Consider the following 27,155-nt stretch of genomic DNA (forward strand, 5'->3'; position numbering starts at 1 on the left):
ATACTGACCACCTGGGAAGTGGCACCTGACTGTAATGGTGGAGACAGAAAAACTAAGAAAAGCAGCCAGGAGAACTTAAAAAGCCCTTCGGTGTGAGACTTTTTACTGTAAGGAGAGATCCTGTGAGGCTGACTGAGAACTAAATTAGACAAAGCAGTTGAGATCTTCTTCAGAGAACAGTTTCACTTTGGCAAGGGGATACCGATGACCTAAAATGACAGATTCTGCTAATTCCCATGATTGTCTCAGGGAAGGTTGAAGCTAACTTGGCTCTGTTTTTGCAATATGTTTCTCAAACATAACTTCTTGGTCGACTGCACAGGTAATTATTCCAGCTACAAAGTTCATGTTGCCAATTATCTCAACTATGGCCTCATTTTCTCTAATGATGCCGAAACCTCATTCTTCTGGGTTTTGCAATCTCTAACGAGTAAATGTTAACACCTTTATCCAGCAAATGAATTGCTTGGTCATATCCATTTATGTAGCTTATTATATTTTTCAGGATAATTGGCAATCAACTTAGAGTATTGGTAATTATTAATTTTAAGTAAATTTATTTTTATTTACTAACAATTTCATTTTCACATTTTTATACTATTTACTCTCTAAAATTGTGTCCAATTTGGTATTGTTGTTGGCTTTTAAATTTTTTATTAGTAGCATGAATGTTATGCTAGATGGTGTTCTTGTCTAATTCATAGATGATGGCATAACGAATATTTTGTAAGGACAGGATTGGGAAGTCAAAAGTTTTTAGCAGGTTGGGATAATGGACCCAATCTAAGAAGGTGAAATATTGATGTTATGAAAATAAAGCCTTCACTCATTTCTAACAAAAAGACTTACAAAAAAATTAGGGGAATATTAACTGTCAGTCTGAAATGTAGCCGTAAGAATGGCAGTAAATGGAGTGCTGTAATCTTAGTCTGCGTGAATTTGGGCACTCTCGGCCGTAGAAAACAGCAGCTCACTCAGAACACCCTAAGGAGGAGGGACTTACTGCACAGCTGCCCAGTTTGGATCTGTAAAGTAGAAAGTTAGGTTTGAGATGACCTCAAGGGACTGACCCCTTTCACATGGTCTCACATATGGTCTTTCTGCTATCTCTGCATATTTAGTAGGTTCTCCTCTGACTCCCAACATCCAACTAAATCCCAAAGAGAGCAGTTTGATCAACGTGTCTTACTATTGTCTTTGTTCTAGCGTATCTCTGCACAAAACTACCTCCTGGGTCATCCACCAGCCTCTGAGGTGCTCACTCCTGATCCAAGCAGCACCTCTACCAAAACAATAGCTTATTTTTTTCTGAACAGTGGGCTGTGGTTGGGGAAGTTAACATTAGAATATGAACCTGGGTGTGGCTCCAAGGGCCAGAATTGTGAGCAATAAGTAAAAGCTACAGGAAGAGAGATTCAGCTCCATATAATTTCCTTAAAATGGAATGGGCTATAGGCAGATAGATGGTTGGATTTAGTGACCTTCCAGGCTCCTTCTGTCTCCCAAAATTGTGTTTTTATTTTTAATACCACTCTTCTATTTCTTCCTAGATGTGTCTAATGAAAACCATCTTTTCACATTATTATTAAAATGAGCTATGAAGATAATTCTGACACAGCATAATTAGGATATGTCTAAGGTGTCAGAAACAGTAATGCTTTTGCATTAGCCTCTTAAAATATATTTCATATGCAACATATTTGTAAATTAGATTTTATTATAGTAAATAACAATGCTATACAAATAAAAGAAATAATTTACCTAATGTGAATGAAATGGGACAGCAAACTGAGACATGGATACTTCTCTAAGAGGATTGAAGATGAATGTAAGAATGTTAGAAAACTTTTTTACACATGAATTATGAATTATGTTCCAGAGATTTCAGTTAGGCATTTAAACTCAGATGTCATGATGGACTGAGTTATTTAGGGCAGTTTTCAGTGATGACTCTTCTGATGGCTGCCTGAGCTGAACTTCTCCAAGATAGTGTAATTAAATCTCAGCATCCAAACCGTACTAATTTGGAAGTGTCTGTGTAAGAATAAAAGTTATTCTGTAAAATGTTAATTCTCTCTCAAACAACAGAAATTTAATTGTTTAGCCTGAGAAAATGTGAAAGCACCACACCGTGGAGACTCCAGGAGGCTTCTGTTTCCACTTTCCAGTGTGAGAATGCATTGAGACAAAAAAGACAAAGTAGGTATCAGGGCAGAGCAGCCTTGCCTCCAGCCTGCAAGGGAATTGTATTTCTTTGAGGCAATGCATGGTCGGGAGAGAGAGTAGCTTTGTTAAAAGTCTAAAATTCGAGGTCCATCATTTTTGGGACAAGACTCATCTCTCTCGGCTTCAGTTTCCTCACTGATATGTTGGCGATGATAATAGTACCTGGGTCAGAGAGTTCTTGTGAGGACGAAAGCACTTCTTGGCACAGTGTCTAGCTCATAGAAGGTGCTCAATAGTTTAGCTACTAAGATTACTATTTTCTATTGTTTTTGTTTTTGAGACAGGATCTTCCTCTGTTGCCCAGGCTGGAGTGCAGTGGCATGGCCTTGGCTCACTGCAGCCTGCTCGTCACTGGCTCAAACCATCCTCTCACTTTAGCCTCTAGAGTAGCTGGGACCACAGGTGTGCACCACCACACCCAGATAATTTGTTTTGTGTGTGTATTTTTTATAGAGACAGAGTTTCTTTATGTTGCCCAGACTAGTGTCGAACTCCTGGGCTCAGGTGACCCACCTGCCTCAGCCTTCTAAAGTGCTGAGATTACAGGTGTGAGCCCCTGTGCCCAGCCTGCTATTGTTCCTTTTTTTTTGAGACAGAGTCTTGCTCTGTCGCCCAGGCTGGAGTGCAGTGGCGCCATCTCGGCTTACTGTATCCTCTGCCTTCTGGGTTCAAGTGATTCTTATGCCTTAGCCTCCGAGTAGCTGGCATTACTGGTGTTTTTGTATTTTTTAGTAGAGATGGGGTTTCACCATGTTGGCCAGGCTTGTCTCGAATTCCTGACCTCAGGTATCTGCCCACCTTGGCCTCCCAGAATGCTGGGATTACAGGCGTGAGCCACTGGACCTGGCCTGTTGTTCCTTAAAAAGCAGGAACCCTGTGGTTATGCATCCCTGCCCAGAGAGCCACGAGCCTCATCATTTCCTCGTCGTCAGTGTGGCTCATGTCTTTGGATCATACCCAGCCTAGCCTGAAACAGAGTTGTGTCTGGCCCCAGCTCATGGTCCATTTGACTTTCTCCTCCCTAGAAGACCTGACCCCATTCTCATGCTGCTGCTTTGCTTGGACCTTGTGTAAATCACTGTACCTCTTGACCCTGAGTTCCTGCCTCCTGAAAATGGGAACTGCTATAGGGTTTTAAAGTTTTGGATACTATCAATTTAAATTGTATCTATTTTAAATAAATGAGTTGTCAGGTGCCGAAAGTGTAGAAAAGACAGAATGTTAGAGCTAGAGGGGTCATCAAAGAATATCTTCCCTGACTTTCTTTTGCAAAATAATGACACAGGTGCCATTCCACCTGAGATTCTGATTTAATTGGTCAGGGATTTATTTCGTCTGGATGTGGCCCAGCCATCGATACTTTTTAAAAGCTCACCCAGTGGTGCTAATGCACAGGCAGGGTTGAGAAGCACTTAGCAAGCCCAAGGTCATACTGTTAGTGGTGGAGGCAGGTCTAGAACTCATGTTTTCTGCTCTTCTTACTACAGACTGACCCTAAGTTCTGGTTTAAAAGAAGCTTTTTGAAGCATTCCTTTTGTGGTTTTACCCTTTCTCATAAAAGTGAGATGTTTAATAAACATAATATTCAAGCACGCCTGTTAGTTGGCTTCTGTTTAATTAAGGTTTTATTCTGTTCCACCTTAACCTTATGCTTTTTGTTCCTTATAATGGTGTGTTCAGCAACCCCTTTATTCCAGATGCCTTCTTTTCTTACCGCCTTCAAAGCCACCTCTAAAATATAATTGCATTGCTGAGTTCCTCTTTGACATTGTCAACCTTGATCAAATACTTAGTTCTTCATTGTTTGTTCTTTTCAGTCTGTATTAGATTCTTCCCCGCCACGGCCTGTTGTTGATGTGACTGTGAAGCACATTGTATTCCCATGAAGCATTAGAGTAGAATAAGATCAAGTGCCTTTTTTTCTTTTTGATTTAGGTGCACCGTTGCTTCCTGCTATTTAGGGGTAATTCAGACCTTCTGTACTACACTGCAATGTAATTGGAATAATGTTACCTTGTTTCATTACCTGTTCCCATTAAGTTGCTTAAAATTTCTTAGACATTGATGTCATTACGTAAGTATGATAATGCTTGGTTAAAATTAATCATGGAATTTGATATGTAGTAAGTCCCCCTTGTCAAATTTTAGTACTATAGTGGGATGAAATCTCAGCTTAATAGAATTAGCTAACCGAAAACAATTTACATTGTCCTGTGTTTTTTTTTTTTTTTTTCCTTTTCAGGAATCTTTGTGATATTCTCCCTCAGCATTCTTTATCCCTTGTTTGCTGAAGACTTTGGCCAAAGCTGGTCTTAGCTGTTGGCATTCTCCTGAGAAAAGGGATAGCTTCAGAAATGAGAAAAACATTTGGGAGGTATCTAGCCCAGTGGACCTTCTGAAGGTGAGAGTGAATTGGTTCTCTCTTTATCTTTAGAAGACTGAATTAACTGGTCTGTCTTCCAAAATCTACTTAGAAAGTAGTGAAAAGAGGGAAACAGGTTATTGAAAATTTTTTATAAGCAATTGATAGTTTTTCTTTTTTGGGAAAACTTTTTAGTAAATATGGAGGAAACCAATTGGCTATTTTGACCGAACAGGAATTTATTTGAAGTTGGAACTCTGATCTTATGAAGATCTATCTGAATATACACATACACACACACACAAACACACACACCTTTTAAAAATCAATAATATTTCCCTTTTTGGAGAAATTTCTTATGTATTTAGGGTCTCTATCAGCCTCAATATCTGCCTTACTCTACCTTCTTTGGCTGTTTTAAGGATCAAACAATATAACTTATATGAAAACACTTTGTAAATCTTGAGGTATTATTTGCATAAGTAAGAAAAACAATTTCTACTTTTCCTAAACATTTATAATCCTCAGAAATACTCTCATACCCACCAATATGTTTTTTCCCCATAGTTTCATTTATTTTCAGTTCAGTTCAGTAAATATTGCTAGGCTCTAAAGAAGCAAAGGTGATAAGTCCTTTTCTTCAAGGAATATCTGCCAAATGTAAGAGACAGCATATAAATAGATATGACCAACTTCTGTATGATAAAAGTATATTGAGGGTGCATTAAAGAATGGAAAAGGCAGCTAATGCAGTCTGGGGCCAGAGGGCTGTGTGTAAAAGCAGGCTTCGTAGAGGAGGTGTCCCCTAAAATGGCTCTTGAAAGTAGAATAGGAGTTAGGTAAAGAGCAGAGTGGGGTGGACAAGGGTATGGTGCAGGTAGGACCAGTGGGTTAGGGGTGTGAAATCCATGTGAGAAATTAAGAAGTTATGGCATGTGTGTGAAAGGAAGGTGAGCAGGAAGCACTGGAGCACTGAGGTGTTATCAGCTGGAAGTCATTGGCATTTTATGTGTATTACGCTGGAGGAAGTATAGAGAATGAACTAGAGCAATATTGAAGGAAGGAAAGACCCTTTTTGTAATTATATGGGGGAGAGCTAGGACAACTAGAATTTGGCTAGAAGCAGCATTGAATAGAGAAAGAAAGGGGAATTTGAAAGAGCTGGATTTGGCAGTTGATTGGGCATGGGAAGTAGGAAAATGTCAGGACTTGGGATTCTTGGATTTCTGACGTGGGTGACTGAGAACATGATGATACCAGAAGGGGAATTTAGGAGAGAAGCAGATTTATTTTTGGGAAGGGAAGGACTTTGAAGTATATAAGGGACATCTAGATAGAAATATCCATCAGACAGCTAAGTGCGGAGGTAAGGGGAAGATTCAGAACTAGAAACGTTCACTTGGGAGTTACGGGCAATGGTTAAATTATGCTGCTATAAAGACACATGCACACGTATGTTTATTGCGGCACTATTCACAATAGCAAAGACTTGGAATCAACCCAAATGTCCATCAGTGACAGATTGGATTAAGAAAATGTGGCACATATACACCATGGAATACTATGCAGCCATCAAAAAGGATGAGTTTGTGTCCTTTGTAGGGACATGGATGCAGCTGGAAACCATCATTCTTAGCAAACTATCACAAGAACAGAAAACCAAACACCGCATGTTCTCACTCATAGGTGGGAACTGAACAATGAGATCACTCGGACTCAGGAAGGGGAACATCACACACCGGGGCCTATCATGGGGAGGGGGGAGGGGTGAAGGGGGAGGGGGGAGGGGGGAGGGATTGCATTGGGAGTTATACCTGATGTAAATGACGAGTTGATGGGTGCAGCACAGCAACAAGGCACAAGTATACATATGTAACAAACCTGCACGTTATGCACATGTACCCTACAACTTAAAGTATAATAATAATAAATAAATTTAAAAAAAAAAAAAAAAAAAAAAAAATATTTTTTTAATTATACATTTGATTTTGTATTTAGGCCTTCAATATTATTCATTTATTTACCACTTACCATATTCTCTATTTTCATTTTATTCTGACATTATCTGCTGTTTTTGTATCTGTAGTTTTTCTTCTTATTTTCTTGGCATAATAAATTATGATTTTTTTCCTAGAGACAAATATGGTGACCTTTCCAGTTTGATAAAATGAAATTCAAAGCAGTCTTTAACAAACAGTGTAAACTCTAAAGTCGAGGACAGTAACAAGCCAGTGCTATTCTCCATTTTAATTCAAAATAGCTACAGCAATTATTTAAGAAAGGAACTTTACTTTCTAAAATGTCATTCTTTTTCAGTGTCAATCATGAGTCCTTGTCAAATTCTCACTTTCATTGCTCTGTCCAGTGTTTCAGCTTTGCGTATGGGAGACTGAGAGGGTCTTTCTTGCATTCTTCAGTGGGATGGTGTTAGGGCCCCTCCCTTTGGGTCTTCTCAGCATCCACCCAGGACATGGTTGAGGCCTGTTATAACAGAGCCTGCACTGTTTGAGAGCAAGTTCACCCAAGTTAGACTGCTGAAATTCATTCTCACGGCCTTCTTTGAGGGAATGTCTGGGGTAAAAATTTCAAATTCAAATAATACTTACAATAGTACTATTTTGAGTGAATTTTATTTGATTACTGTGATCTTAATTAGCTTACTGATTTTTTTCCTTAATACCCATTGGAAAGCTACAGAATGCTCCATTTTTACTCTCTGTAGTTCACTACCATCTTTCCAGGAACTTTAAGATCCACAAATCTGTCATTTTCATACACAAGAAAAATAATTTGAGGCAAAATTAAGTAACTTACTTAACACTAACAGCTGGAACCAAAGCCTTGGTCTCCTGAATCTCATTCTGTCTTTTCCACTTCATCATTTTTTTTTCTCTCATTCTAAATCTTTATTAAGCTGTGAAGTTATCTATATGTCTTAAAATAGGGAATTGAATTAAGTAAATCAGTTCACACCAATGACAGTTGCTTTGGTTAATCACTCTAGATGCAACAATCAGATTCTCTTTTAACACTTGAGGCTCTGATTAAGGCTTTATTATTTTTAAATTTTATAGTTTTTAATTTTTAACATGGATTTTGTTTTTGGCAGCCTTTATTTTTCTAGACTGGTTTTACCAGTGAAGTGAAAGATTAGTACAGAATCAAACCACCTGTGTTTAAATTCTAGTTAAAAAAGACATCAGTGACTTTAAAACCAACACTTTTAGGCACAGGATATTACCTTTTGTGTTCATTTTTAAATTCATACATAATGATTATACATATTTCATATACAAATTAGTTATATTTACAGGTGATATTTGATACATGCCTACACTGTGTAATGATTAAATCAGATTAATTGGGTATATCCACCACCTCAAACATTTATCATTTCTTTGTGTTGGGAACATTAGAAATCTTTCTTCTAGCTATTTTGAAATACACAATAAATCGTGGTTAACTACAGTCATCCAGAAAGCACAAGATATTTCTGATTTGGTCAATTACATTGCAATCTACTGTGAGTTTTATGTATAGAGGATGAATTCATGGAAACGCTGCGTTAGTATAATTTAGAAGACGGCACATGCATGCAAGTTGTAGGTGGTCTTGAAGACAATGATTGTTCTCTGAAGTCCACAGAATGGTCAGTCTTTGCTGTGAAACCAGTGGGCTGTAAATTATCAGGGTGCGTGTACAAAACATGATTCACTCATCCCGAAAGCTGCCAGTAACAAAAGAAGTTTCTACTTATTTATGCACAGAACACAAAGAATATTTCTCCCTGTTTTGCCTTTCTATTTTCTCTCTCTCTATGAATCTTTTTCTGTCTTACTCATATTTGCTGCATGATAGACACACACTAATATGATGTCTCCAAAACATGAGACCCTTGACAGTTTGTGGAACTGGCAGTGGAAGTAGCATGCTGAGGATAAGGGGTGAGTGCTGTGGGGAGACATTGGCATTTGCTAAATGTTTGCCCCGTGCATCGCTTGGCTACATTGGGCAGAACAACAGTATGAGCAGGGATTAATAGATGTGGAAACGATTGCAGACTATGAACACAAGATGGTATGATGGCTGCGAAAGGGGAGGTCAGCTTTCACCACTGTTATCTGACTTGGTGGTGATCTTCTTCTGCACTCTCTTACCGTGGGTGAAGGACAGAATGCAACGGTATTAGGTGACTGATTTCTGCTTGGATTCCAAAGTGAGTATTGTAAGTGTCATTGTGCAAACAAAGCAATGCATGCAATTTATGTTAGTTTTGGAGTTGCCACTTAGAAGTATTGAGAGTTTGGAATAGCACTGGAGACTGCCTTCCTTGTACCCTGTGGTTAGAGCACAGCATTCTGCAAGAGGAGGGTTGTATGGGAAAACGCCTGTTGGGAAGTGGAAGGCATGGGTGAGTTGCTGGGGTGACACTTTGAATGGGCAGTATTCCAACAGGCTCAGATCATATTTAACAGTAAAATGTGTTGCCATATGCCCTTTTATAATGTGGGGTTTTAAAAAGAAAGAGGAAAGGAAATGCTGAGCCACTAACTTTGGGTACAAATTCAATCCCATAATAGAGATTGTAGACTTTACATCAGCAATTTGTGGGCTGTTTTGGTGGAGGACAATGACAACAGATTTCTAATCAGATAATGTCCTGCTACATTTCAATTTTCACTCTCCACTGCCTTTTGTTGTCTGGGTACTTTTGAAATTATTCTTGATTCAGGTTTATTATTAACTTTTGAACCCCAGCTACTGAACTAATACCTTGCTATTCATGTGAAAATGAGAATGGTGACTAGAGAATTTGTTTTTGCCTTAGTTAATAAAATAGCACGACGGCATAATATGAATTAATGACTCTTCACATTTTCTCATAATATAAGCTGGATTCATTTTCCCTTGGGGATCTATTTCAAATTCATGCCCTAATAAAACCATTCTTGCCAGTTGTTGACTTTCTAGCTTTTTAAAAGCATCTCCATAATGGATAAGTAGATAACAATAAATAATAAATAATTTTGATCTTAAACTTTAAAAACATGTTTATTGTTCTTATTATATTAAAATGGAAAAATAAAACAACTTCCTTTTCACGATCAATAGTGTAAGTATTTGTGCTGTTTGTTTTAGGCAAGAACCATCCTAAGGCAATTATATCTTTTAATATATAAGAGCTATGAGGAAAGATTGAGGTAAAAAAAAGATTGAGGATGCAGAACTACTAACAGGGTTCTGTTCACCCAACATAACATAAACGTCCTTCATTTAGAGGACACGTACATTATCGATAGAACTATTCAAAAATCCCAATATCCACTTGGATAATAACTATCTGTTACCAGTATTTCAAATTATTGTCTCTCCTTTTCTCTTTCCTCTCCTTGCTGTCAGAGGTTTCATGTTTTATTTAGTGTCATCATATTAGTATGTATGTATCACAGAGAATGTAAATGAGAAAGACAGACAGAGACAAAGAAAGACAGAAAGAGGCAAAGAGAGAGACTAAGAGGAGAGAGAAATATTCCTCTTGTCCTACACATAAACCAAAGCAGTATTTGAAGTTCTTTTCTCCCCTCAGTCTGATTTCTTTGACTTATTTGGCCTTAAAATGATATAATCTGTAACTCAGAATCCATAAACAGGTTCACAGGGCCACATCCTGAGTTGGGGATCAGAACATACAGTCACTGTGGTGGACCTGTGATGTGCCACTCAGATCCCCTGCCCTTTCCTGACTGAAGCACTCTTTCTCCAGCTTCTTGGAGTGTTGACAGCTGATGGCTCACTTGGGTCCCTCCTTTTGGGGATTGTCCTCTGCCTTCAGCTAATCAGAGCTGCCTTACCCAAGATTATACTATTTGCCCCAGGCCCATGTGCATTCAATGAGTGGTCGATTTGGGGACACAAAGGCTCTTGACTCAGTTCAGGACAATGGGTTGGCTGAGGCTTTCATTGTGACAGCACCACAGCACCACGGCCCAACTTCTCCGACTCCCTTGTCCTGCTTTGCACACTCCCCCTGGGGTTGTGCTCAGGAGCCCTCACCAATAAAATTCCTGCCTGCAGATCTTCATCTCAGAGTCTGGTTCCAGAGAAACCTGAACTGCAGCAATCACTGTACGTGGGCCATGCAATGTAGCATGTATGTGTATCAGGATGGGATTACCTGTCTTCATAGTACTGTTATAAGGTACTGGCCCTGGAATCACAATCAAGATCTCTGACAATGTAGCCCAGGCCCTTACTATAAAAAATCAGGGTAAAAATACCTACCTTTTAGAGTTCTTGCCAGGATTTAACAGCAGAGTATTCGGTACCTGGAACGTAGGAAACATTCACGCATCATAGCTATTATTATAATTACCAGTAATTACCTATAAGTAACCCATAAATAGTGCACCAGTTCTGACCAACTGGACAATACAGAGCGCACTTTAATGTCATTTTTATTACATTTGCTTTAGTAGAATATGGAGGTTAATAAAAGATGCATCACTTGCAATTTTAAATAATTCCTTACTGTTAGTCCCCATTAATAAGATATGTGGAGAAGTTGGACAGGATTCCAAAGGGAAACCAAAGTGATTAAAGGAATGAGGAGAATTCTCTGAGTAAAAGTTAAAGGAACTGGAATTGTTTAGGATAAGAAAATTGAGGCATAACTTACCTTATGTCATCAAATAAGTGGAAATCTTTCGTGAGGAGGATATTGGACATTTTTTGCCCATGTTCAGAGGATAGAACAAGAGGAAATGGACATACATTAAAGAAGGAAGATAGTTAGATTTGTATCAGGAGAACTCCTCTGCTCTTGACAGTAAAACACTGGAAGAGGCTTGTAAAATATACACTTCTGAAAATCTTCAAAAAAGAAGAGAACATTCAGTCCTGAGTTACTGAGATGCTTCCCAGAGTATTTAAGAACTCTGAACTCTGTGATTTCAGAAATGATGCCTCCTAGAAATTCAAACACATATGTTTTGTTCTGCAAGTGAAAGAAAATAATTACTTTCATTTTCTCTATAACTTTCTCATAGTATCTTTGTGTGCAAACACACCTTGTGTGCTTTTCTGAACGTGTAACAACAAGTCTTCTTTCATTGAATAGGTGTCTTTATGTGTGTTTATAAATATGCTGGTTATTATTATCACAGTTTTCAGTCTTACTGTAGGCCATCTGTATATTCTACATGAAAATAAATTAATGCCTTCTATCTTGGGCCACTTATTTGTGCCCAATGTAATCTCTTTTGTGAATCAGATCTTGTGATGACATTGTTAAAATACTCACAAGTATTAGATCACTATGAAAGGCTTTGGAACAACAACAGGAAGTCTGCAACTTTGAAGAATAAATTATTTTCCAATCAATTAATTGCTTAGAGATAAGATTAAAGAATGGAAATGGGACTGGATTTTTAGACTAAATGCTCTTTTAAGACCTCAGTGTTGGAAGATAAAAGGAAGTGTCTAAGAAGTTTCTAAATTACTAATAAGTGTATTGGACTTTGCATTTTCTCCTTGGCATGTCTTGTCAAGTAGTAATCAGCAGAGTCAGAATGATGTAGATGAAGAACACTGGACTAGAAGCCAAAATGCCTGGCTCTAGAGCTATTGGAGCATTAGGTGATCTATTCTTCCTTCATAAAACATGTCTGTGTAGTTTTCCTTTGCACTTCTAGTTCCTGCATCCTTATATACTTATCACATTACAGTGACCTTCTTTCAAAAGAAACCAAGCAGACCTCAGGGTTCCACTCCTGACAGCTCAGCCTAGGGGCCCCATCACACTCTGACCTAAAACAGCTCTGCTTACATATTCATATTCGTATTTATATTCATATTCTCTCTCCCTCTCCCTTCCTCTCTCTCCATAGATAGACAGGTGTTTTAAGATCTCACTTGATTAAATGGATCCACTGCTGTAAATATAAGTTGTAAAGGTGTACTTACTTATTCTCATGCCTTCCGTATTCTCTCCGATACATTCCATTTAAATACCCAGTTTCATTCCTTCTGTTTCTGCCAAGCTAAAAATTCTTCAAATGGCCCTCCATCCCATGAAGAATAAAATCTACAGTCCTTACCCTGGTATTCCAGGGCTCTCTCCTTTCTAATTATAGAACTAGTCTACTACATCAGTTGAGTTGGCCTCCGTGTTCTAACCTGTAGGATTATTTCTGGGTATTAAATATAGTCCTTGACACTGTGTGCAGGATGACTAACTCATTGGAGATGCCACTGTGATTTTGCTCAGCGTCAGCCTTGCCTTTCTTCTAAGCTACCTAAACCTTTCTCATTTGAGCACACCTCAAAACATATGCTTTTCTTCCACAAAGTCTTCCTTGATTAGCCCACATTTTGTGTCCCATCTCTGAAATTGTCTCATGTGGTTGGGCGTTTATACCGGTCTCCCTTACGTTTACCTGGTTAACAGTGGTGTTATTAGACTGTAGGTGTATTGAGTGTTATGATTGACTCCTGGAGTGCATCAGAGGGCAGTACAGCAGCAGTGATCTCTGCCCCTCTAAGGAAATACAAGGGTTTGAATCATCCCAGTGTGTACATTTTCAATGTAATGTATGCATTAAGACAGGGAGGCAAATGCAAGATGGAAATAAATGTGATCTGTTCCTCATAATGCCTTAAATTGCAACACATTAGAGTACAAAGCACTTGCTTAAGATCAGATGATACAGATTTTGAGTTTAGTTTGCCTCTTACGTTGGGGTCCTTCAGAAAGTCATTTGTCTTTTATGATCTTTTTCATGATGGTGATCATACTATTCTTTGTTCTTCACATTTCATAAAGCACTTGGCATGTTGTTTAATTTCAGCTTCACGATAACCCATGAGATAACTAGGGCAAGCTAGTATCTGCCAAGCACAAAAACTGGGCTTAGGGGACAAACTTCCAAATTCTAGTGTGATGAACCGACAGTAGGCACTGCAACTCACCTTTACATGTTACTAAAAGTGTGGTCTATAAACCAGCAGTGTGGACATCACCTAGAGCTTGTTGGAAAAGCAAAGTTGCTTGCTGAATCAGAGCATGTGTTTTAACAGGAGGCTCAGGATTCATATGTATTAATACTTTACAGTGAGGAAAGTGCTGTAATACAAGGGCAGTTTAAGCGCCTGAGGTAAAAACACGAAAAGGTTTTTTATTTTTACTTCTATCACTGCCTTCAAATCTCCTCTGTCTCTCCTTTCCTTTGAAGAGGACTCTAACAGAACTGATGGATTTTTTTAGCTACTTTCAGGCTTTTAAAAGTTCAAATACAACCTTCAAATTCATATGGAACTAGGAGCTTTTCTTTCCCCCAACCCATCTTATGCCCTTCAACAATTCTTTACTTTTTTTTCTACCAGTTCACCCGCAACCTGTTTTTTGTTTTTGGTTTTGTTTTTGTTTTTCTTTGACTGGATCAAAGAAAATCTCCTCTTTTTTTAATTGTAATTTTTAGGTTTTTTTAAACTTTTATTTTAGATTTGGGGGCACATGTGAAGGTTTGTTACATAGGTAAACACATGTCTTGGGGGTTTGTTGTACATATCATTTCATCACCGAGGTATTAAGCCCAGTACCCAATAGTTATCTTTTCTGCTTCCTCTTCCCACCCTCCCCGATCAAATGGACCCCAGTATCTGCTGTTTCCTTCTTTGTTTTCATAAGTTCTTATCATTTAGCTCCCGCTTATAAGAGCTGGAGACTCTTATCCTAACTTAGGAACAGAAAATCAAATACCGCATGTTCTCATCAACCTGTTCTTAAACCAAATGCACCACTTCAAAGTCCTGACTCTTAATGGTATGTTATCATGATGGTCATTTTTCAGAGTAGGAAGTTCAGTTACCCATCTCGGACTCCTTTGAAAGTCAGAAGAAAAAACCCAAGCACACATCCCCAACATAAAACCATGAAGAAATTCCAGTTTTTATTTCTTATATTTCCCCAGGTTCTTGGCTCAAGGACGATGTATAATTGTCTTCAGCATATACTGAAGTTAATGAAGTATGGGACTATACTTCATTAAAAAAAAACATTTTAAAAGCTCTTGTTCTTAATTTTTATTCAAATTTCTCAATCTTCTTTGGCTAGGAAGCCAAGAGTTAGATCTATTCACCATAAGCCAAATGACTGCCCTTGGATGTTCAAGATGGAACTCCATTGAAGTCTGCAGGGGTTGTGTTCATTAGAATTCCCAGGGGTTACCAAGCCCTCGTCATAAGTTATATCAAATTCCCTCATCCCTGAAATGGAAGTGTCATTCTGGCTCTCCTGCTGCCTTCTCCGTATCTTATTTGTTTTCACTTTAAAGTTACAAGAAAAGACAGCTTTTGTCTTTATTTCTGGTTAGCAGTGTTAATGAATATTCATTAGCAGGTTCCCTTTTCTAGCTACTGTTTTGTAATTTGTTATTTTTAAATGAAATCTGAAGTGAAAATAACTCCCAATTCTCACTTTAATATGTTTGGATTCTTAATCTTGATTTTGGAGGTCCTGAGCCAGACAGGAGTGACTTTAGAAGGCCGTTTGCCTAGGCAACATTCAGGGGTATGTGTATATGTGTGTGTGTGTGTGTGTGTGCGCGCGCACATGTGTGTGGTGTGACTCAGTGGCTGTGGATGGGACTACATTGGAACACACTTCCAGAGCCTCTGCAGGACACTGTGGTGGGCATTATAGCCACTGTGCCATTTTATCTTCACAACAGCACTGTGAGGCAAGTATAATTATATCCCTCTTACCAGTTGGGAACTGAAGCTTTGGGAAAGTTAGTGATTTCCTCCAATTTACAAACTAGTAAATGAAAGAAGAGGAGCAGGTGGTGAGAGAGGTCATTGAAATGTGAGTGTTCCACAGTGCTTTTCTGGTTGTTTGCCTAGAAATTGATAGTGGGTAATTTGGGGATAATTACTTTACAGAGTCAATATGGGGTATTTTTGGTATATTAAGTTTTTAAGAAAATGATACTAAACTTGGGATGCTCCGAACGGAGCCTGCTGTTGCTGCCCTTGCTTAATCTGGAGGCTCAGTGCTAGTATTTAGATGCCAGGATCTCTCTACAGATTGCCCTGTTAGTTTAGGGTTTTCTTTTTTCTTTCTGTTTTCCTTTCTTAGAGATGGGGTCTCATTCTGTTGCTTAGGCTGGAGTGCAATGGTGCAATCATAGCTCACTGCAGCCTTGAACTCCTGGGCTTAAGCAGTCCCCCTGCCTCAGCCTTCCAAGTAGCTGGGACTACAGATGGGTGCCACTATGCCTGGCTAATTAAAAAAATTAATTTAGTTTAAAAAAATAGAGATGGGGTCTCACTTTGTTGCCCAGGCTGGTCTCAAACTCCTGAACTCAAGTGATCCTCCTGCTTCAGCCTCCCAAAGTGCTGGGATCAGAGGCATAAGCCACTGCACCCAGCCTCGTTAGTGTTTCCTTGACTGGATAATGCTACCAAACTCTACATTTATCTGTTTCTAAAGAGTTTTTTTCTACATTCAAAAAAAAATCTCTGTTCCTCTGGAAAGCAAAATCTCCCACCTCTGGAAAGCAAAACTGATGCAGATCTTCTGTGACTCTGTGGGTTTAGCACCACACAATTTGCAGTTACCATGCACCCCTTCACAGCCTCAGATGCTTTCCTGAATGTCAGCAGGAACCTCACACTCCCATTTAAGGACTGTTTGTCTAAACTTGCTAGTCAGGCAACTAATCTCTGCACTGTGAAGTCTGTTTATTGATTGTTGCATTACATTCCCTCTGTGTCTCTCCTTATTTAATGGGGTGGCTATAGACAGAGGAGCCCAGGGTACCTATCTGCCTTAGACAGGATGAGATTGCCCTAAAGTCACATAAAAAATGGTCAAGGCAGGCCAGGCGCAGTGACTCACGCCTGTAATCCCAGCATTTTGGGAGGCTGAGGCAGGCGGCTAACCTGAGGTTAGGAGTTTGAGACAAGCCTCACCAACATGGTGAAACCCCGTCTGTACTAAAAATACAAAAAATTAGCCTGGCATGGTGGTGGGTGCCTGTAATCTCAGCTACTTGTGAGCCTGAGGCAGGAGAATCACTTGAACATGGGAGGCGGAGGTTGAAGTGAGCCAAAATCGCACCATTGCAGTGCTGTCCAGCCTGGGGCACAAGAGTGAAACTCTGTCTCAAAAAAAAAAAAAAAAAAAGAAAAGAAAAGAAAAGAAAAGAAAAATGGTCAAAACCAATGGTAAGACCAGCTCAAAGCAACTCTTTACTAGCCCTTAAAATTTTTTGTTGAAATTTAAGACACTATTTGCCTTTGGATACACAGTGAAGGCCCTTTTTGGATCACAGTAATACTAAAAATTGTCTTTCATCTCCCAGGCAAGATATAATTAGACTTCCTATGCAGTTTACCATGTGATTTAGGATATGCAATTAAATAAAAAAAGCTGTGGGCCAAAGTATTTTAAAATAGTATTATTTTCTTCCCTTGAGTTTAAAAGTAATACATATTCACTGCAGACAATTGGGAAAAATGAAGAAAAACGTGAAGAGAGTAAAAGTAACACAATCAAGTGATTATTAACTTTTTGATGTTATTTTTCATTACAATGACACATATATAGCTATATACGTATGTTTAATCTTCTTGCAAAATAGTTTGAATGGCATTAGTCCTTACGGTATTAGTGCCAAGCATTTTTCTCCTTTTCAGTTCTTTGTATTTTCTTTTATATATCTTTTAAAGATAGGGTCTCTCTGTGTTGCCCAAACTGGACTCAAACACCTGAGCTCAAGCATTCCTTCTGTTTTTACCTCCTGAGAACTTGGGACTACAGGCATGAGCCACCATGGCTGACTTCTTTTTATTTATGAAATGTGATATTATATACATACAAAAGAGAGGGAGAGTAACCCAGTACTCAGGAGCATTTATGATAGAGATAGGCAGCCTAGATTCTGGTCTTAGAACTACTATTTGCTAGCCCGGAACTTTGGGCAAGTTGCTTAATCTTTCTGTGCCTCAATTCCTCATATACAAAATGGGAATAAAATCATATATCATTTATAGAGTTTGTTAAAAGTAAATAGTAAAGAGTTATGATTATAACATTAATGTAAGGTTAAAAAGAATAAAAACAAGCACAAACAGACTCACTTCTCCATCCTGCCACCCTGTGAAGAAGGTGCCTTGCTTCCTTTCACCTTCCGCCATGATCCTAAGTTTCCTGAGGCCTTCCCAGCCATGCAGAACTAACCTTTTTGCCCTGAGAAAGTGTGTGCCTTATACCTGCTGCTTATTCTTCTGGAGATATGTCTTCTCCCATTTGAGTGATTACACACAGAAGATGAGGAATTAAGCCAGGAAAAGGGCATGGTGGCTCATGCTTATAATCCCAGCACTTTTGGGTGGGGGGCCAAAGAGGGGGGATCAGTTGAAGGTAGGAGTTCAAGACTGGCCTGGGCAACAAAGTGAGACCCCCATCCCTGTAAAAAATGTAAAATATTAACCAGGAGCGGTGGTGCATACCTGTAGTCCCAGCTACTCTGGACCTGAGGTGGGAGGATTGCTTGAACTCTGGAATTTGAGGCTGCAGTGAGCCATGATCATGCCACTGTACTCTAGGCTGGATGACAGAGTGAGACCTTGTCACTAGAAAATAAAAATAAATAAATAAGCCACGAAGAAAAAGTAGGAATGGCCTTCACCTTAAGCAGAAGAGATAGAAGAGGCTGAATTAAATGCAACCTTTTCAGTTGGACCCAGTGGCTCAAGGCTGTAATCCCAGCACTTTAGAAGGCCGAGGTCGGAGGATCACTTGAAGCCAGAAGTTTGAAAACAGCCTGGGCAAAAATTTGAGACCCTGTCTCCACAAAAAATAAAAAATAAAAATAAAATAGGCATTGTGGCACACACCTGTAGTTCTACCTACTTTGGAGGCTGAGGCAAGAAGATCGCTTGAACTCAGGAGTTCAAGGCTGAAGTGAGCCATAATTGTGCCACTGCCCTCCAGTCTGGGTTACAGAGCAAGATTCTGTCTCAAAAAAAAAAAAAAAAAAAAAAAATTAAAAAAAAGCTGGTTTTCTTTTTCTGGTAATTGAGGGCTAGATTATTTGGACAGCCCTCTAAAAATGCTAGGTAATATACAAAAATCAACATCTTAAAAGTATAAAAGCCCTGACAAGATAGTAGAGAATTACTAGGCCAGAGTTGAAAGGAAAATATTTAGCAGTGAGGTGAATAGAGCAGAAGAAACTTTTTCTATCAGGGTTCTTGACAGTTGTCAATTTTTGAATTTTCACTTTGAATAATTCACAGAGCAAGTGGCATCATGATAGAAGTCAAAGCCTGGAGCCCCCAGAAATAGGAAATCCTTCCCTCAATAGGCTAGGACTCCAAAGTGCTACACTCTTTGGAAAAGGATGAACCAGATTTGGGACAGTCCTCACATAGGATTACAACCCAAGTCTGATTCCCTGGGTTGTTCGCAGAACCTCAAGCCTTGAACTAGGTTTAAGGCAATGCCATATTGTTGGTACTCCCAAGTACCTGATAGAAACAAACATATATCTTTGGAGAAAGATATGTGTTTATCCTTTATCCTTGATTCAAATTATTCTTGCAAATAATTTTTCAATGCAATGAGGAACACGTGGTCAAAGATGATCAAGCATGGGCATGGTGGCATGCATCTGTAGTGCTGGCTACTTAAGAGGTTGAGGCAGGAGGATCACTTGAGCCCGGGAAGCTGAGGCTGCAGTGAGCCATGATCATGTCACTGTACTCACCCTGGGCAACAGAGCAACATCCTGTCTCAACAAAAGATGACCAATCACACAAGAAAACTAGACCCCAAGAACAAGAAACAGTAGCTACATCAACAACAAAACCAGATCCTCAAAAATTTCAGATGTTGGAATTACCAGAAACAGACTATAAAATAACTGTAAAGTATGCTTACTATTTTTAAATAAATGAAAAATAAGCTTGATCAAATCTACAGAGAATAGGAAACCCAAAAAGGGACTTTTACGACTTGAAAAGAAACCAAATAAAACTTATAGAAATAGAAAAACAAATAACCGAAGTGTAAAACTCAATACTTCAGTAGTCACATGGTACAGCTAAAGGGCAAATAGTGACCCAGAAATTACGTCAAAATAAATTATCTATCATGTGGCACAGAGAGATACAACAATAGAAAATAAAAAAGAGAAAATGAGATATAGAGAAGATAGAAGATGTTCTCATACAGTCACTTCTCATTATTGGCAAGAGTTATGTTCTGTAAAGCCACTGTGAATACTGGATTAGTGAATACTGAACCATTGTTCCTAGGAGAAATAAAAAGTTTCTGTGAGCATCTGTTCACAATTTTTCATTAATTAATCAATATATAACTTTGTTTTATGTGTGTTTTTGTTTAAAGGCACCTCACTTAACACATTCGTGGCCAGCAGCACCATAACTCATGCCTGAATGAAGCTTATTTAACACACGGATTTTCACAGCCTTCTTGCACCAAGAAACACTACACAGCACTTCAGTACTATGTTTGGGGGCCACTGTAAACAGAGAAATCACCAAGAAAAAGCATAAAAATGCAAAAAACAAAACCAGAGCCCTAAATAGATAGCAAAAAGGACATGTATTTACAGTATGAGAGATGAAGCAAGAAGACAGAGCATCACCTTGTTTGACCTCAGCTAGGAACATGTACATCAGGTGACTCAAATTTTTTTGCCACTCTGAGCATGTCAATGAATGACCATAAAAGATTAATTTGGAGGTTATAAATAGATTTTAGCAAGTAGGTGAATCTGCAAATATGCAATCTGCAAATAATGAGGATTGATTGTACTTCCAGTTCCAGAGAGAAAAAGAGGAAAGAAAGTTGGGGGAAAAGGTGACATTCGGGAGGATAATGACAGAATTTCTTAGAACCTATGAAGTACACCAATTGACAGATAAACTCTGTCATAGAAGTTAAGTCATAAAAAAAAACACATGTGTTTAAATTAGTCTCGTTAGTGTTTCAAATGGAGGAGAGGCAATTTTCAAAAAAGTAATGGCTGAGATTTTTCTATAATTGATGAAAGACTTGAATTCACTGATGTAGGAACCACAATATATATCAAGAAAGTTGAATAATAAGGAATATAAATTAGGATAAAACAGGATAAAATTCAACATTTTAAAATCTTTTTAAGTTCATCCATCAGTTGTGATAAATACATTCACATTGTCAGGCAACCAATCTTCAGAACTCTTCATTTGGCAGCACTGAAATGCTAGACCCATTAAACAAATCTCCTCTCCTCCAGCTCCTGTGGCCATTCTACTTTCTGCCTCTATAATTTTGACTACTCTAGGTACCTCACGTAAGTGAAATCATACAGTATTTGTCTTTTTGTGAGTGGCTTGTTTTACTTAGCAAAGTCAAGGCTTATCCGTGTTATAGCATGCACCAGAATTTTCTTCCTTGTAAAGTCAAACAATATTTCATTATACGTTCCTTTGTGAATTTTTATTACCACTCTTACTTTTTAACCATTTCAGTGATAGTAGTTTTACATTAATATCTGATAATTATATTATCTGTGGTTCTTGGGCATCTTGATCTCTTGTTCTACTGATTTTGCTTTGTGGTGGCTAGTTTTTCTAGGTGTTTGGGAATATTATTTATGTGGCTATAATAAATTGAACTTAATATTTGGGAATCCTGAGACCTATCTTAAGGAAGAGTTTATTTTGCTATCAGGAGTCAGAGGCACTACCAGTCTGGAAACACATTAGCCTTTCAGCTTAATGTCAGGATTTCAGGTTCAGCTAGCTATACCTCAAAAGCATCCTCAGACTGTTAGCCACATTTACCCCTAAGGGGAGTCTGGCTTTCCTTGTTCAAGTATTTTTTTTCTCTCCTTTGTCTTTCTCCATTCTTTTATATAATCCTCCTTCAATTTTCTATTCTTTCTTCCTACTTTATCCTTCCTTTTTCTTCTTTCCTTCTCTTTATCCACCACAGTGCTTTTGTCTGGCTCTTTGAGATTTTCTCGTTGCCTTTGGATTTTTGAAATTTCACTGTAGTGTGTGTCTTGGAGTTTGTTTATGTGTGTGTGTGTTGAATCCTGCTTATTTGTTTAGTTTCCTGAGTCTGTGAATTTGTGTTTTTCATCTATTCTGAAAAATTCTTAGGCACTATTTCTTCATGTATCATTTCTCCCTCATCTTCACAGTTGTCTCTTTCTAGAGGTCCTGTTATAAATGTTAGTCCTTTATTTGTATCCTTTATGATTCTTAACATTTTTTAATGTATTTTTCTCTCTTTTTTGGTCTCTGTTCCAGTCCAGTAGTGGTTTCAACTTTGGTTTCTAGTTCTCTAATTAACTCTTTTTACCTGTGTCTTATTAGCTTGTTTACTTGTACAATACATTTTTTCATTTAAATCTTTTTTTTTTTCAGGAAGTTCATTTTGGTTCTTTTTCAAATCGGCTTCATATTTCATAGTCTCATGCTCTTTGTTTATGTATTCAATTCCCTCTGTAATCTTTTAATAGCACACTTAATTTATATTTTGATTTTAGTATTCCAACATAGGAAGTCGTGACAGGTCTGTGCAGTGTATTCTGCTGGCTCTCTCTCATGATGTCTTACTTTTTCATGTAATTCAAATTTTTTAAAAATTGGGAAATTATATTTGTTGGGACTTTATCTGTATGAATTCTGTAAGGTCTGCTTTGAGGGCACATATCTTTGTAGAAGATTTATGTTTGTTTCTAAGGGAAACAATTGCTTTAAATTAATTTGTTGGCTTTGGATTTTCTTTGCAAGGTGGGGGGATGTCATACAGAGAGTGTGACCTTTTTGGATTCGTGTTTTCACTTTACTGTTATCCTCTGATATTTCCCTTTTAGTTACTTATAGCTTAGCTATTCCTTTATAATCATGGCTTTTATATTTTTCTAGAATGTTTAGGTGTTTAGTTGGATTTCAGAATATGTAGTCTGTTATATTGCTGGGAGGGGAAATTCTGAGCATTTAAAGTGCTATCAATTCTCAGTGGTACTGGAAAAGTGTTACTGTAAGGTTGGTGAGTAATGAGAGAGGATGGCACTCTCGCTCTGGGTATTGAAGGGCATCAATATTCTCATCCATCCAAGGTCCTTTCCAGCCTATTGTGTCTCAGGAATGCCAGTAAGGCCATAATAGTATTGAGGGACTCCTGGGATTGCATTACTTTCTGAAATGTTGCCTCCATTTCTTAATTTGATCTTTCCCATTCTTAACTGGTACAATCCACTCTCAATAATTTCCCAAAGGAAATTTAATGTTCTCATTGAGGATATGTATAGCTAGGTTCGTTGACACTTGTCTCTAACATATTTTAATTATTCTTTTCATATGCTTTTCTATTCACAAGACTGCAAACCAGTTCCCAAGTGTGAAAGTGCTACAGCTGTCTGGGGTTCATTTTGTTTGCTAAGTGGCTTTTTTTGTGTGTGTTTGTATTGGCTATAAATTTCCTAATGCTCAGATTTTCTGTTTTAAGAATACAATATGCAGATATATTTTCAGTCTGTATGTTCCATTCACTTTCAATTTTTTTTTTTTTTTTTTGGAGGCAGGATCTCCCAGGCTATAGTGCAGTACTGTGATCATGGCTCACTGCAGCCTCAATCTCCCAGGCTCAATTGATCCTCCTGCCTCAGCCTTCCAAGTAGCTAGGACTACAGGTGCACCACAACACCTGGCTAATTATTGTATTTATTTGTAGAGATGAGGTTTTGCCCTGTTGCCTAGGCTGGTCTTGAACTCCTGGGCTCAAGTAATCCGCCTGCCTCAGCTTCCCAAAGTGCTGGGATTATAGGTATGAGCCACTGCACCTAGCCTACTCTCTATCACAGTTATTCTATTAACTGTGTGTTTTCAGTGTCATTGATCATGGTAGTAAACATTGTTTTGGAAAGAGTTGCTCAACAGTAGCTTTTATGTAATGACTGACTTTTGCTTGCATTTAAGGCAGATTGCAGAAAGAAATTAGGATGGTCTTTCCCCCAGTTTCCCCATATTGACCTTGCCTAGCATTCATCTTTAACTGGACCTTACTTGGGAGACAGATAGGAAAGGAAATTAGGAAAGGAGAATTAGGCAGGCATACCTCAGCATGGTTTACAGATGCTCATTGGTAGACTCAGGCTGCCAGATTTTAAAGTAACATGAGAACAGGAACCTCTGCAGTAGCCCCTTATACTCACTCATCTCAGGAGGGCAGCAAGTACCAACCACACCTGCCCTGCACATAACCAAACCAGTCTAACTAACTTAAAGGAAAGGCAGTTTATTAGAAGGCCACTAGGAGAGCATAGAACTTACAAGATGACTATGGGACCAGACATGAACATGGTCAGGAACCAGGTTACCTCCAGAGAGCAGGAAGCAGGAACAATAGGTGTTCTCTTGCAGCAGGAACCAGCTGGTCAGGATGACAGTGATGAAATGAATGAACCCCAGCCATTTTAGTCTCTTAGGCACTCTGCTCAAAATTTAAATTCCAGGCAGGTATTTAATTGACCAAGCTGGGATCACATGGCTGCCCCTTGGCTGGAAAATAAGGGAACTGGATTCAGGGCCTCTCCAGATTATATCCAAAGTTGAAGTAACTCCCAGAAACAAATTTGTGATGTGCTTAGAAACCAGGCCTAAGTGTTAAACAACCAAACACCAATAGATGTCCATCTCAGGTTAACTGTGGATAACTGGAGTTTGGACAATGGCAATTTAGTATCAAAACCAGACTAGTCCTCTATCATAGGTCTGGCTGTTACAGTCATATCAAAATGTTCTGGGGGTTTGTCAGTAACTTAGATTCTTTCAGGCATGTTTTCTCTTCCTCTTACTTCTTTTGTCCTTTAGCTATTTCAGTTCACATTATTTCCTCTACACGAGACTGGACAGATGACATTCTTTAAACTTCACATGTTTGTACATATCAAATGCAGTGAAAAAATTTGTTTGGAGGACAATGGAATAAAAATAGTGATATTCATGGGGTTAACTCATTTCCATATACTTGCTTTGGCTGTATATAAGATTAACATAGAACTCAAGATGGTCTATAGTTTGATTGTTGTCTCCAGAAAGAGATTTTACAGCTATTCCATTATTATCTCTCATGTCTTTTCTTTTTCTGTAGGAAATGCTTATTTTAGAATGAAGTGAGTATCTTCATGAGTATCTTCAAGACTATGATCCTTTTATTTCCAGGCTTTTCCTGAGTAGTCTTAAATTCTTAAAGGTCAAACGACAAGGAAATGTGCTAACGTTGGCAGTGGACCTTTCACTCACATCCATCACGTGGATGAATGTCTTGATTCCTAGAAGCTGTGACAGATCCTTGAAAGGCTGTAGAAGACCTTGAAGGGCTTTAAAAACCATTATTAATTATTTTGGGGGGAAGGAGTGGTGCTTTCAGTATAGAATTATTCGTTGATTCAGTCAGTATTCAAATACTGAGCACATTCTAAATGCCATGCACTCTGTTGCATAATGTAGTCATTGCCTTCAAGTAGCTCATGGACTGCAAGGAGGAAATAGGCACATATATAACTATATGTACTGCTAGCCAAGGGCTCCTCAGTCAAAATCAGAGGACTTGTTATATCTGTACTGAAACTAATCTAACCTGACTGAGACAGACAGTCTGGGCTGGGTGGCTAGCCTTCTAGCTTTCTGATATTTTGTGTTCTCGATAATGTATTTAATTCCTGACATCTATGCTATTCCATGTACTCACTCTCAATAAATATTTTATATCTGAAGCTGCAGAGTTTCATTATTGCTAATCGGTAAGGAACAAAACAAGAAGAAAGCATCTCCTGCCTACAAGTACTGCTGAGCAGGAAAATTATTATGTGTACTCTCTTTGGAACCCATACTTTCTTTGAACTCTCCCTAATCATTGATCATGAGCCTGTACATACCCATACTATGCTCTGATTTCTGTATCTAGTATGGCACCTATTTCATCACATAGCATCTCTTTGCTTCTGGACTTACCTTGCATTTGGAGCAAGGGATTTGTTTCATCTGTAAAGCCACAATATTTAGCACAGCATCCTACTCATAGCCCAGTAAGTGTTTGTTGAATTGAAATCTCACTTCACATTTGAATTCATCATCTTTCTACATATGCTTAATATCTTACACTAATTTGAGAAAACTCAGAAATTAACCTCATTAAGAAAGTACTCCATAATGAATTCAGTTGACCTGTTGTTCATTCTAGTAACAGAACATTAATTACAATATTCAGGTAGTGTCTTCCTCTTGCTCCAGGTATCATTATATTAAACCCTTAGGTGCTTTGCTTGGGGTTTTATGAGATGATAATTTGGTCATTGAAATGATACACTATACCAAACTATTCACAACACATTCTGAGTGTACACACTAGATTTCGTTCAGTTATCAGTTGTTCCTCATCAAGTCTTAATGATAACTTCTAGTGACTAGTGACTGAAGTCTCATTCAGACAAGATTCTCCTCCACGTGTTCCACTGGAAAGCTTTCTTCTAGCTTCAGAGCCCTAGTTACTGTCATTAAGACTGCTTACTTTTATGTACTTTTCAGGAATAGCCTTTCAGTACTAAGTATTGGGTTGTATCAGTAGGAGACTTCCCTTTTCTCTAATATGCATGGCAAAACACTGGCTCCCTGCTTTGCCTAAAAATGGCTATATGAAGCAGTTCTGTCTCTCTGGTCTGGGTGTTTTGTTTCATGTCTGTGTTTTTTTCTGCTGGCATAACCGTCCTTTTGTACTCTCTATGATGGGAAGGACATTTTAAAACATTTTAAGAATTACTATCTTAAAATCTGAACTTAGCGTGTATTCTGCATTTAGAATAAACGTGGTTGCCATGGTACTTCCCATGTAACATCATTAAACATTCCCTACCCCTTAGGAAGTTATCAATCACCTTAAGTCCAAATGCATGTTGCCCACCCACTTACACACCAGTGACAACCATTAGCTTTATAGTTCACAAGTCACAAGTTCACAAGTCTTGCCCTCATGTTATTATCTGGGGCAATGCCAATGGATAAGGTGGTTGCACACTTAATGGCCCCCTTGCTTTCCTAGTGCAGGATTTGCTGGTAGGGCACCAGTGTACTGACAACCATAACTGATTTTTGTTAGTTTCCTTCTTATTGTCCCCTGTGCTTTAGTATTAGCCCGTTGTAGGGGGAGCAGCTACTCATCAAGGTAGATTTGGGTCTGAAATTGAAAGGAAGGTAGCTGTAGCTCCCCATACCCTCTGAACAGGTCTACAGCTCAGAAGAGATTCGTTTCATATCCATGTCCTTGTGCCTTTTTTTGAAGCAGCCTTTCTCATTAAAAATGTATGTCTCTCTTATTATAGTAAAAACACCTAAGATCTGCCCTCTTAACTAATTTTTCAGTGTACAATACAGTACTGTTGAATTTAGGGACAATGGCATATGACAGATCTCTAGAACTTCTTCATCTTGCTTAATTAAAACTTTATGCCCAATGACTAGTAATTTTCCGTTTCCTCCTACTTCC

General features: G+C 38.5%; 1 protein-coding gene across 36 annotated transcripts in view; it reads left to right on the forward strand.

Annotated features, from left to right (window-relative positions):
- The window catches only part of NRCAM (neuronal cell adhesion molecule), a 307,399-nt gene that overhangs the window by 53,868 nt on the left and 226,376 nt on the right, over window positions 1-27,155 (forward strand). For 32 of the 36 annotated variants that reach the window (XM_050785151.1, XM_050785174.1, XM_050785161.1 and 29 more), the window contains exon 2: window positions 4,469-4,627. The exons of 3 other annotated variants lie outside the window; for them this stretch is intronic. The gene's annotated coding sequence lies outside the window, so the exon portion shown is untranslated. Of the gene's footprint in view, window positions 1-4,464; window positions 4,628-27,155 lie in introns of those variants that run through there. One more of the 36 variants, XM_050785165.1, reaches the window with a different exon arrangement.

Source organism: Macaca thibetana, chromosome 3 (genome assembly GCF_024542745.1).
Source record: "Macaca thibetana thibetana isolate TM-01 chromosome 3, ASM2454274v1, whole genome shotgun sequence".
In the NCBI taxonomy this organism is placed as follows: Eukaryota; Metazoa; Chordata; class Mammalia; order Primates; family Cercopithecidae; genus Macaca; species Macaca thibetana.